The following is an 11,649-nucleotide window of genomic DNA, read 5'->3' on the forward strand; positions in this document are numbered from 1 at the left end:
GAATACTCAAGGAAAGTTAAGGAAAACCCAAGAACTCTTTCTCGAGGAAGTTAATAAGCCCATACATCAGTCTGGGTCCTTAGTCCATACTAGTCTGTGATGTCACCAGCCCATAACACCACTCTTAATCAAAATCTCCCTACTGGGCTTCCCTGGTGGCGCAGTGGTTGAGAGTCCGCCTGCCGATGCAGGGGATACGGGTTCGTGCCCCGGTCCGGGAAGATCCCACATGCCGCGGAGCGGCTGGGCCCGTGAGCCGTGGCCGCTGAGCCTGCGCGTCCGGAGCCTGTGCTCCGCAACGACGGGAGAGGCCACAACAGTGAGAGGCCCGCGTAATGCAAAAAAAAAAAAATCTCCCTACCTTCTCGCCTCTTACTGGTTGTTCAACAGGCCAGAGCGATTTGTGTGTACTCCCTGGATAACCAAATCTGTGCTCCATGGCCGTCTCCCGTCGGTGAACACAGAGCTATGACATGAAACAGTAACAGTTGTCACACACAGGCAATGTCTTTATCCTTATTTTTAAGTACATAATGCTGTGGAAGATGACAGGTTTGGCAATATTTTTTTCAACCTGCTCAGAACGTCACCGGATATTTTCATAATGACTTGAGGACTCAATCTCTAAAAAGCCAACATCCACCTGTGACTAAGTTTTCAATGTGCATCTTTATTTACAATGGGGTCACTGAAGTCCCCTGCTCACACCTCTGATTAAGAAAACACGTAAATAACTCCTCCTAAATCATTCCTTGTCAGCTGATTCTAAATGGCACCAAAACAGAAATAATTGCTTTCCTCTTGCATCCAGATAGGACATTTCCATGCAAACTGTTCATTTGATTCAAAATAGGCATGATACATGATGATGATTCAAATAGGAAAGTAGATCCTGATCGGGTCTCTGGATAAACAACTTGAAGTTTTCTTTAAAAAAAAAAAAAAAGAAAAGAAAAGAAAAGAAAGCCTGAAAAAGCCAAAAACAAAGATCCCTCCATAATTACCCACACGTAAAGAAGGAGTTGTGTGATGTTTTCCTATTTGTGGCAGATCATTAGGTCTATTCTAGGTTTTCAACTTAGAAGGTCGTTATGTCGGTCTGAAATGAGAACAACTACAAACTCTTTAACTGGGAAAAAGAGTTGCATGGTAAGATCTTGGGCTCTGGGCTGAGACTGCTGGCTCTCCCGGTTACTGGCTGTGTGACCACGGGCAGGTTGCTGTATCTCTGAGCCTTGTCTGTGAATGGGGCTAAGAGAAGTGGCTACCTTAGAGGCTCACTGGGTGGATGACATGTATGCATAGCACAGTGGCCAGAACAGTACACTCAGTTGAGGTCAGCAAATTATTATCATCCTCTGTAGGTCAGAGGCAGGAGGATCTTTTCTGCCCATTCACTGTCAGTATAAAGTTGCTTTTGAAAAGTGAACCAACCAACCACCAGTTGAGCAAATCTAAAAGGGCTGGTACCTCTCCTGCAGGAAGAAGGCATTGCCTGCACCAGCTGGCTGATAGGCACACTCAGGCGCTAAGCTGTTAGGTTAGGTACCACCTGGGAGGTGCACTCAAGCCCAAGGGCTTGTTTTCCCCCTCTTTGCTCAGCTCTGTTACGTTAAAGTGCTGTCTGTCCCTAAAATGGCTTCCTTTAAAATACATGTATACACACAAGCATATACATGTATGTATCTATATAGATAAATGGATATAATGTATACATAACCATCTATTGCCACGATCTTGATTTTCCCCACACTCTGAGGCTTCAGCCTTAGCAATGAGAGCTGGTGTGGCCAACTGTCCTGAGCTCTTACCCCATAAGTGTTCCTCCAGGCTACGGCCGGTTGAGTGTGCTCCACAGTGTGTCGTGTTTAGGCTGTGGTGTCTTTGCTCTCTACCATTTATTGGAGCTGTAAACAATGTTGGCTGGCAAACATTGTGGAAATGAAGGTACTTAACCTGCCACAAAGAAACGAAGGATGAGTAACATGTTGGATATTAAAATGTAAGTTACCACACTGGGCAGCTCTCATCAGAGTTGTTAGGGCATCATCTCTAGGCCATTAGGAGCTCCTGGAAGTCCTTAGATATTAGCCTCAGGCATCATCACATCACGGCAGCCCAGATAACTGATCCACAGCTGACTCTCAACTCTACACTGAGCAATGAAAGCCAAAAGTCTGAAGTTATTTCTGAAGAGCAACTGCCAATGGCAATGCCAGGACCACGTCTCCCCTGGGGATAATGCTGAGTCAGTCATCACTTCCTCGTCCTGGAGAGCAAACCGCAGCTAGGAGGCATATGACTGTGTTCCTCGCCTACCCCCAGCTTGAAGTCTCCAACCAGCCATTTTTAAACAAATTCCTAAGTTACGGAAAAGAAATGACTCATTCTTTCTGCCCTGTGTTAATCAAAAGTTATGCACATTATTTACATTACATGTACATATGTATAAAGCATGCATATATGACCCTTAGATGAGACTCTAAATTTACTCAAGACTCATGTTATGATTGGGTGTAAAGCTCTCATGGTAGAAATATACTCTTATTAACTGAAGTGAGCAGAAATCAGAAAAAAAGAACAAGATTGACATTGTCATTTTTAACCAGCATCTATAGAGGGTCTGTTATGTCAAGTTTTCTTATCACCTGAAAACATGCTAAGAAATGAGAATATCCGTCATTTTTTCTGTTATTTATACAATGCTTGTTTGCCTTTGGTCCTTCTAAAAATGCACACTCAAAGAGAGTCAAAATCAAAATCTGGAGTCAGCCACATGGCTAAGATGCTGCAGGATGGAAGCCCAGAATTCATTTTAACGTGTAGTATTCCCTAGACTGTGACAGAATTCAGGTTTCAATTAGCTTTCTTCAGGCTCTCCAAATCAAGAAAAATCTAGTGGGTTGTTAACATATTCATAAGTAAACAAATGTTTGGTCCTTTGACAGGTGGCCAGGATGTGGTGCAGGGAGGGATCCAGGTATCCATGGTGAAGCCATGGGGGCCTTTCACATCCCTCACTCCATGGGACTGGACCAGCTACGCATGCTGCTCCTGTCTTTCTGAGCATCTTCATCTATACATTTATGGACGTGAGCAAGATGCCTGGCATGCAGCCAGAATTACTGAACTGCGATGGTGCTCCTCGTACAGAACCACTCCAGGCTGAATGTTAGCAAAGCGAAATTGCCTATAGGTCGGCCACAAACTTGAATGTGAACATCGATCACCTGGGAGCCTATTAAAATGCAGATTCCAATCTGGCAGGATAGAGAGGGGCTGATGCAACCGTCCTGAGGACCCCACTTCCCTTCACAATTAAATAAACATGGTTTGGAGGCATTCCAGGCGCCAGGCACTGTGCCTTCTCCTAGAAATACAAAGATAAGACAGGGGCCCTGCCTTTGAGAAGTTGGTGTCATAAGAGAGACAGCTTAAAACTCTGGGAAAATTCAGCCGTCGTTTGGATTCTTTGCATCGCAAGCAAGAAACACCCATCCAAAGTGGTTCAAGTGAAAAGGGAATGTAACTGGCTCCTGGAATTGTAAAGCTCGGGTGAGGTGACCTCAAATCTGGTTTGATGCAGGGCTAAAATGACATCATGAATACCTAGTTTCTCTTTCTCCACCAGTACCTGGTTTCTCTCTCTCAGTCTTTTCGCTCTGCTTCCTGTGGTTTGGCTCTTTTCTCTTGGAGGCAATGTGGTTACCAGTCCATATTTCTTCTCCTCTTAATAAGAGTGCCCGCTTATCCCAGAAATCTCAGCAAAAATCTCAAGGTATCTCATTGGCTCTAATTGGATCACGTGTTCAACACTTAACCGATCACTGTGTCCTGGGAAGTCAGACTTCCGCCATGGCAAACACTAGTGTTTAGGGTGGAGTTAGCCCCAGCAGAACCACATGCATCAAAAGAGCAGGACGCATGGATTCCCAAAAGAAAATCAGTGGTTGGATGCCAGGCCGCCAAAAGGCCACAGTCACCACAACAGAGGCGTGATAGAAGCATGTGCATAGAGAAAAACACTGGCACCTGATAAATACTGTTGACAACGCATGCGCGCGCGCACGTGTGTGTGTGTGTGTGTGTGTGTGTGTGTATGTGTATGTGTGTGTGTGTGTGTGTGTGTGTGTGTGTGTGTGTGTGTGTCACCAGCCACAGGCAAAGCACACACAGTGCCCAATCTGGAAAAGACTGCTGATTGGTTTCTTGGGGGCCTTTAACACGACACTGCTCCACCTCTACCTCAGCAATGGTGTAGTTCAGTCACTCCAGAAATATTTCATTCATTACTTTCCGTGCAGGAAATGAGAAGTGAAAAGTCTGGTTTAATTGTTTCCGAGATTAGAGTTAAATTGGAATATAGACCAGAATGACACATCAAATATTTTAAAGCCAGTACAAAATTCTGTGTTTTATTTGTCCTCAAAGAAAGGAGGCATTGGTGTAGGCTGGAACAGAAGCTTCCACAGGCATGAACATAGAGTTGCAGTAATGAGCTAGCTTGTGCATTGGGACATGAAGAGACTAAGCAAGTTGTAGAAGAGGACAGTGTCAATTTCAAACACCAGGGATAAGTGCAAGATTTGAGCGCCCAGATCAACGACCATGGCCTAGACCACCATTATCCATGATTTGAGTGTCCACGCTGGGAACCTATCTGATATCCTAGACTTTTTCATCGCCTTAACATGTTCACCTTCAATCCACACAACTACCTTAGCCCTTGACTGAGAACAACTGCACCATCTTAGAAATATAGGATTCAAGAATTCCTGACTGCTACTTTTTCCCTATCCTTTACCCATCATCCAATCAGCCATCTTTTCTACACCTGACCTAAAGCAGCAGAATGTAGCTATAGAAACATGCAAACTTTAAATTCATTACCGCCTTAAATGCCCCAAATAGCAATGATGATGGTGATGTTGACAATGGTGGTGATATCGTTATCACCTAACATTTATGGAGTATCATTATCAGGCAGCTTTATTGTTGGTTCTGAGTCAGTAAGTACATAATTCTCTTTGGCTTAATTTAGCTCAGTATTTCTCAAAGGAACCACTGTTGGCATTTGGAGCAGGACCATGCTTCATTACCTGGGACAGTCCTGTGCACAACAGAATATTCAGCAATACTGCTCCCAGCCCACTAAATGTCAGTGTCATGGCAAACACACACACACACACACACACACACACACACACACAGCTGTCCAAAGGCTGGCCCTCAATCCTCCCCACCAAGTAGGCTGAAAGGACAGGTGAGAACCAGCGGCTGAGTGGAAAGAGTACTAATTTGGACCTCAAAACTGACATTTACTCTATGTACTTTGACCTTGAGCGAGCCACTAGCCTCTCTGAGAGTCAGTTCCTCCTCCTATAAAAGATAGATCATAATCCCACTTCTGCCTGGTGGTGGCAAGTTTCCAATAATCTAATAAAGTATTAGTGAGAATATTCAGTGTATTCATTAGGATTGTATTTGACTGTGAGTAACAAAAAATTGGACAGCAGCAGCTTAAACAATTAGGTGTTTATTTTTCCTACAACACAGTTGGTCCATAACTGGTGTGGTAACTTCATGATCTCATCAACATCCCTGGCTTCTGTCTTTCTGCAAGTGGCCTTTACCTTCATGGCCACCTCTCAGCCACAGCGTAGAGTGTCCCCTTCCAGACTCGAGACAGACAGACAGACAGATGGATAGACAGAAAGGAGGGGGGAGAGCAGGAAGGGAGAAAGGGAAGAAGGCAGGTAGGAAGACAAAACAGGCAAGAAAAAGTTCTGTCTCAATCAGAAACATGACACTTACCTAAAAGTCCCCAGCAGATTTCCATTTACATCTCATTGGCTGTCGCAGGATCATTCCTACCTACAAGGGAGACTGGGAAATATTTTTAGCCGAGCCTATTGCCTCCTAAGATTCTGTGAGTAAGAAAGAAGGGGATGATGGGTAGTGGGTAGGAAACCAGCAAGACCTGTCGTACTTAGTAAACTACAAAGCATTACAGAAGTGTGAGGTGGCGTTATTATTAAAACCTGGATGGAAGCACATCACAGAATGCACTGTCTACGTGAATTTCATTGCCTGAATTAATCCCCATCACTTAAATCAGTGAATGTTCTTATTTACATCCAACGAGCATGGCTGCCCAATTCACTAATAAGGTATATCACTGCCCACATTTTAACATAGCAATGCAGGGCGAACCACCTTTCGTGTAGTGGGCTCTGAAGAAGACTGGTCCCAATTATTCAAGGTAACAGGAGGTAATAAGAAAGTATGTAGATGAATATAGAAGACTTTTCTTGGTTTAAGGCCACCTGGAATTTATTCACCTACTTTTGATCATTGCACCCTGATTTTCTTGTGGAAAACTACTTTCCCACATTGTGTGCAGGTTGGTGGTGAACTCAGGTGGCCTCGGCCTGCAGTGGCCCCAACCAGAGATTGAAGCCAGGCCACAGCAGAGACAGCACTGTATCCTAACCACTAGACCACAAGGGCCAGTGGCTAGTGACAAGGCCCTGGCTTGTCTGCTTTGGAGAAATGAATTTCAACAAAGGGACAGAAAGCAGTAAAACAAGTAAAGTGTTTATTAGGAGGGAAAAAGTACCTGTGAATAGGCACACACCGGCGGGCTCAGAGAGAGAGTCACGATTTGTGGTAGTTTGAATCACTTATATGGGGCATTTCTGCCAGGTTTCCCCTGGCCAATCATCTTGCTTTGCCTGGCTCTGAGTCCATATTTGGTTTATCTCAGGGTCCCCCCACCCCGTGCACACACATCTCTTAGCCAAGATGGATTCCAGCACAGAGGCCTGTGGGAAGGTTGACACCACTTATTATGGGATGGTGTCCCCTCCCTTTTTGACCCCCAAGGAGCCTTTCTGCGCATGTGTAGTCAGGAGGTCTCCTTGACCTCCAGAATGAGAAATATGTTGTCTCTTTATCTTTTATCTCGGCAGGACTCATCTCCTCCTGGCTCCCGCCATTATCTTTATCTTGGAGTATCTGTCCACAGGGGACAGACTTCAGCTGCTCAGCCTGGGGCCCATCTATCTCCTGCCTCAGTGGGACTGTCAGTCAAGGTGCCCTGCTCAGGTGCCCCATCCTCAGCCAGTGCAACTCTCTCTTCCTAGACGTTGAATTCTGAATGTGTGAAGCAAGGCAATTGAAAGAGAGAGAAAGGGAGAGGGAGAGGATGAGAAGAGGGAGAGAGGGAGTAAAAAGGAGTGGGGCGGGGAGTGGGGGAGGGATAAGGGGAGGGAGGGAAGGAGGGAGGGAGAGAGGGAGGAAATAAGGAAGGAAGGAAGGGAGGGAGGGAGGGAAAAAAGAAAGAAACAAGAAAGCCAGTGTATCCAGCCTTGCTTTTTAGCTGTTCTTCAATTCTGTGGCCTCCCAATATATTTTCCAGCTAATTTCCTGTTTTGCTTACTTGTAATTGAGTCTGTTTTTCAACCAAAGAACCTTGACTGGTGCCTATGAGAATGACACTCGCAGACCACCCAGAAACTCAGCTCTCTGCTTTGGATTCAACCTCATCTCCTACTAAAACTTGACCAGAATCCCAAAGGGCACTTCTTCTCTGATTCCCAGACATTCTATAGAGATATTGTGAAACACTGGAGTGGCCAAAAAACTGGTAGGCGCCAAGGTAATAAGTCTTAGGGCAAGGATGTGTCAGGAAACCAAGAGCTGTGATTTCTAGTTTGTGCAATTTCTCTGACTAGAGACACAGAGGACATCTTCCAGCCTCTCTGGACCTCGATTTCCACACCTGTAGTTGACTGAGCTGTCTCTATCACATCAACCTTTACGACATGCCAGTATTTCCTAACTTTGCTAGGTCTCCACTTGCCCACTGAGTCCCTACCTGCAAAGCCTTAGAGTCACAAGCCATATATCCACCTCCTGGACATCCCTACTCCTTGAGCAGTGCTCACACCACCTCATCCTTGAAATTTTAAATAAGATTGCCTAGAAGCCCCATCTCACAGTGGGAGAGAAATTTCCTTCCCTGCCCAACGCCTCCAGGGAGCCCTGGGGTAAGCCCACACTCCCACAGGTCAATTCTAGCTTGAGTTCCTGCTTCCACTGAATTTGCAATTGCCTCCCTGCCTTTCACCTCCTGTAGTTTTTTCACCCCATGTCATCCTGGGTGGCACTACTCTGATGCCTTCAGCCTGCAAAGCACCACCCACTCAAGGCAAAGCATGTAGCAGCCTTGCTGAAGGCTTGGAGTAACAGAGGCTACTACACACTGCAGCTGAGGAAAGCAAATACCTCCAGGCTGAACATGGCTCTTCCTGTCACTGGCCATTCCCTTCTCTTCCAGGAACATCACTGCAGGGTCCCCTCCTTGGGCTCCAGCATCCCGTCGTGTTGCTTGTATCCTCCCTCTACCTCTTCCCCTCTCCCTTCAAACTCTTTCTCCCAATCCCCAAATTTCCTGTTCAGATTTTCCACGCCTTCTTCCCACCACCAAAATGGCCTATTACATGTTTTGCTAAACAAAGGTCATTCCAAGAGGAATTCTGACCAACAATTGCTTCTTTCTTTCTGCTGTAAAAAACGCATCTCTAACAATACTGATAACACCTGTTCCCTGGCTGAAGGCATAATGCCTCCAGCATTTAGGAAGCATTTCTCAGAAAGCATTTGGCTGGAATAAAAAGCTTTGCTATTTTGTTGGTATCCCTTATATGGAAATAGTGTGACCTCTCATGTACCAAGCAAAAAGAAAGAGGCTCTGTCACTTAAATAGCTGCGTGACCTGAGGAAAATTAAGCATCTAAACCTATATTTCCCTTCTGTAAAGTGGAGACACTCATCACAATGAAAAAAAAAATCTATTTCTTTGTGTCTATATGAGATGATGGATGCTCACTAAACTTATTGTGGTAATTATTCCATGATGTATGTAAATCAAATCATTACGCTGTACATATTTAACTTATACAGTGCTATATGTCAATTACACCTCAATAAAATTGGAAGAAAAAAATGGAGACAGTAATACTTATTCCATAGGATTGTTATGAGAATCAAATAGAATCATACATATAAAGTACTTTGCACAGTGACTAGCACATAACAAATGCTCTACAAAGGGTAAATGACAGTATTAGTATTATTATCACCATCACAATTAGGGCATTTGAAAGTGAAAGTAAAATGGTGATAGAAAGTTATAAAAAGCACAACACATCAAGAAGTCACTTGGGAAATGTAAAAATATAAATGAAGACTTAACCTTAAAAAGTGCACTCAGAGCTCACATCCTGGAAGGATACTGGCCTCACCAGCAAGTATGGCTGGTTAAATAACAGGGCTAAGAACTGTAAATGTGAATGCCCATTCTTTCAGAAAGAAAATGTGCTTCATTTCTATCTTTCTTTTAGAAAGAAATAACATAATACCCTCCTTCATCTAAAGATGCTGAGCACGAATATGAGAACATCAAATATTTTAATTCCTCCCAGGAGCTAGTTCAGTCCTAGAGAGGATAAGAGTTTGCCAGAGTAACTGGGACATCTGAAAATGGAAATGTAATATTCAGACCTCCACATTGTTCCTTGAAACCTTTCCAGTCCCTGAAAAAGTTAAAAGATGATCATACCAGTGATGAGCTCCACATGTCAAAATAAATACACGGGCTCAGCCTATATTACCGCAATACATTTTCCTAGTGGGCCCTTAAAAATTGTATCATTTCTACATGCACCCCCCAATGTTCATAGCAGCACTATTTACAAGAGCTGAGATATGGAACCTAAGTGTCGATCAACAGATGAATGGATAAAGAAACTGTGGTATATATATATATATATATATATATATATATATATATATATATTCCATTGTGTATATATCTATCTATATTAGAGATAGATTCCATTGTGTGTGTATATATTCTGTTGTATATATATCTATATCTATAGATAGATAGGTAGATAGATAGACACGATGGAATACTACTCAGCCATAAAAAAGAATGCTATTTGCAGCAACATGGATGGACTTTGGAGGGCATTAGGTTAAGTGAAGTAAGTCAGACAGAGAAAGACAAATACTGTATGAGCTCACTTATATGTGGAATCTAAGAAATACAACAAACTAGTGAATATAACAAAAAATAAGCAGACTCACAGATACAGAGAACAAACTAGTGGTTACCAGTGGGGCAAGGCAAGTGGGGAGGGGCAGGTAGAGGTGGAGGAGGGGGAGGGGCAAACTAGCAGGTGTAAGGTCGGCTCAAGGATGTATTGTCCAACACGGGGAATAGAGCCAGTATTCTGTAATAACTGTAAATGGAAAGTAACCTTTAAAAACTGTATTAAAATTTTTTTAATATGTAAAAAGAATACATACATATTACATGCATGGGTAGGACCAAAAGAATTGTATCATTTCTATTGACTGTAATTCAGTTGTTACCTTTCTTTGGGGGGCTCCAATTCATTGTTCCTCTGTTTCAAACATTAATATGGAAAGACCACATTTGAGGCCTTCCACAGGACTTTTTGGAATTCCTTTTTGTCCGTATTGATTTGTCTGGCTTTTTCCGCCTTCTGTCTGGCACACATATGAAGCTCAGACCATGGTGGAATGTCACATCCCAACTCAACAGCCTCTGACAGTGTCTGCTCCCCTCAATCCCTTCTGCTGCGGTGGCTTCTTGGGTGATCTCTTTTATTTAGCACTCCACTTTTTTTTTTTTTTTGGCTGTGCCGTGTCTTAGTTGCAGCAGGCGGGCTCCTTAGTTGTGGCATGCAAACTCTTAGTTGCAGCATGCATGTGGGATCTAGTCCCCTGACCAAGGATCGAACCCAGGCCCCCTGTTTTGGGATCATTGGAGTCTTAGCCACTGTGCCACCAGAGGAGTCCCCAGCACTCACTTTTTAAAGACCTACAAGCAAGATGCTGCTTCAGTGTTGGGGAGACACACACACAGATAGGATCCAGTTTCTTTCCTCTCGAAGGACCATGACTAGAAGAGGAAGTGGATTATAAACAAAGAATCCCAACGTGCAGGGATACACACCGATGGATCTATGCACGAGGCAGTCAGAGGGAATAGGAGACGGAAAGACACGTCCGCATCTTGGAGCAGGGCTGATAAATAAAAGCTTCAAACATATCTAGGCTCTTAGATAATGAGTAGGAATTTACAAAGTAGAGAAGAAATGGCAGGCAGGAGAGGGTAAGAGAGGGCAGAGAAATTTCCCCAGAGAAGAGCGGGACATCCCACACTTATAATGAAATAAACTTAGCCAAACAGACTGGGCACAATAAGGAGGCTTAGCTGTTGGCTTAGCACACCCTGCACCTTTACTCCTTGCGTTCATTGTAACTTGACCTTCTGTTTTTCTATGCATAGACTCTCCCTCTCTATTATACACGAAGCAAATGCAGAGAGTCCCACAGTAGTTTCAGAAGGAAGGAAATATTGTTGTCAGCAGAAGTTGCTAGTATCCCCACGCTGAGGGCGAGGAGGTAAGCTCTGCATCCTCATGGAAGACTATCTGACGTGTTCTTGCCCGAAGGATTCCCCTGACGGCACAGGCTATATATTTATTTATTTATTTATTTATTTATGCTTATATATATTTATACATTTATATTTATATAAAGTTATAGAAA

This window comes from Delphinapterus leucas, chromosome 4, assembly GCF_059928025.1.
Source record: "Delphinapterus leucas isolate spDelLeu-1000000601 "Yukka" chromosome 4, BTC_Dleu_Yukka2, whole genome shotgun sequence".
NCBI lineage: Eukaryota > Metazoa > Chordata > Mammalia > Artiodactyla > Monodontidae > Delphinapterus > Delphinapterus leucas.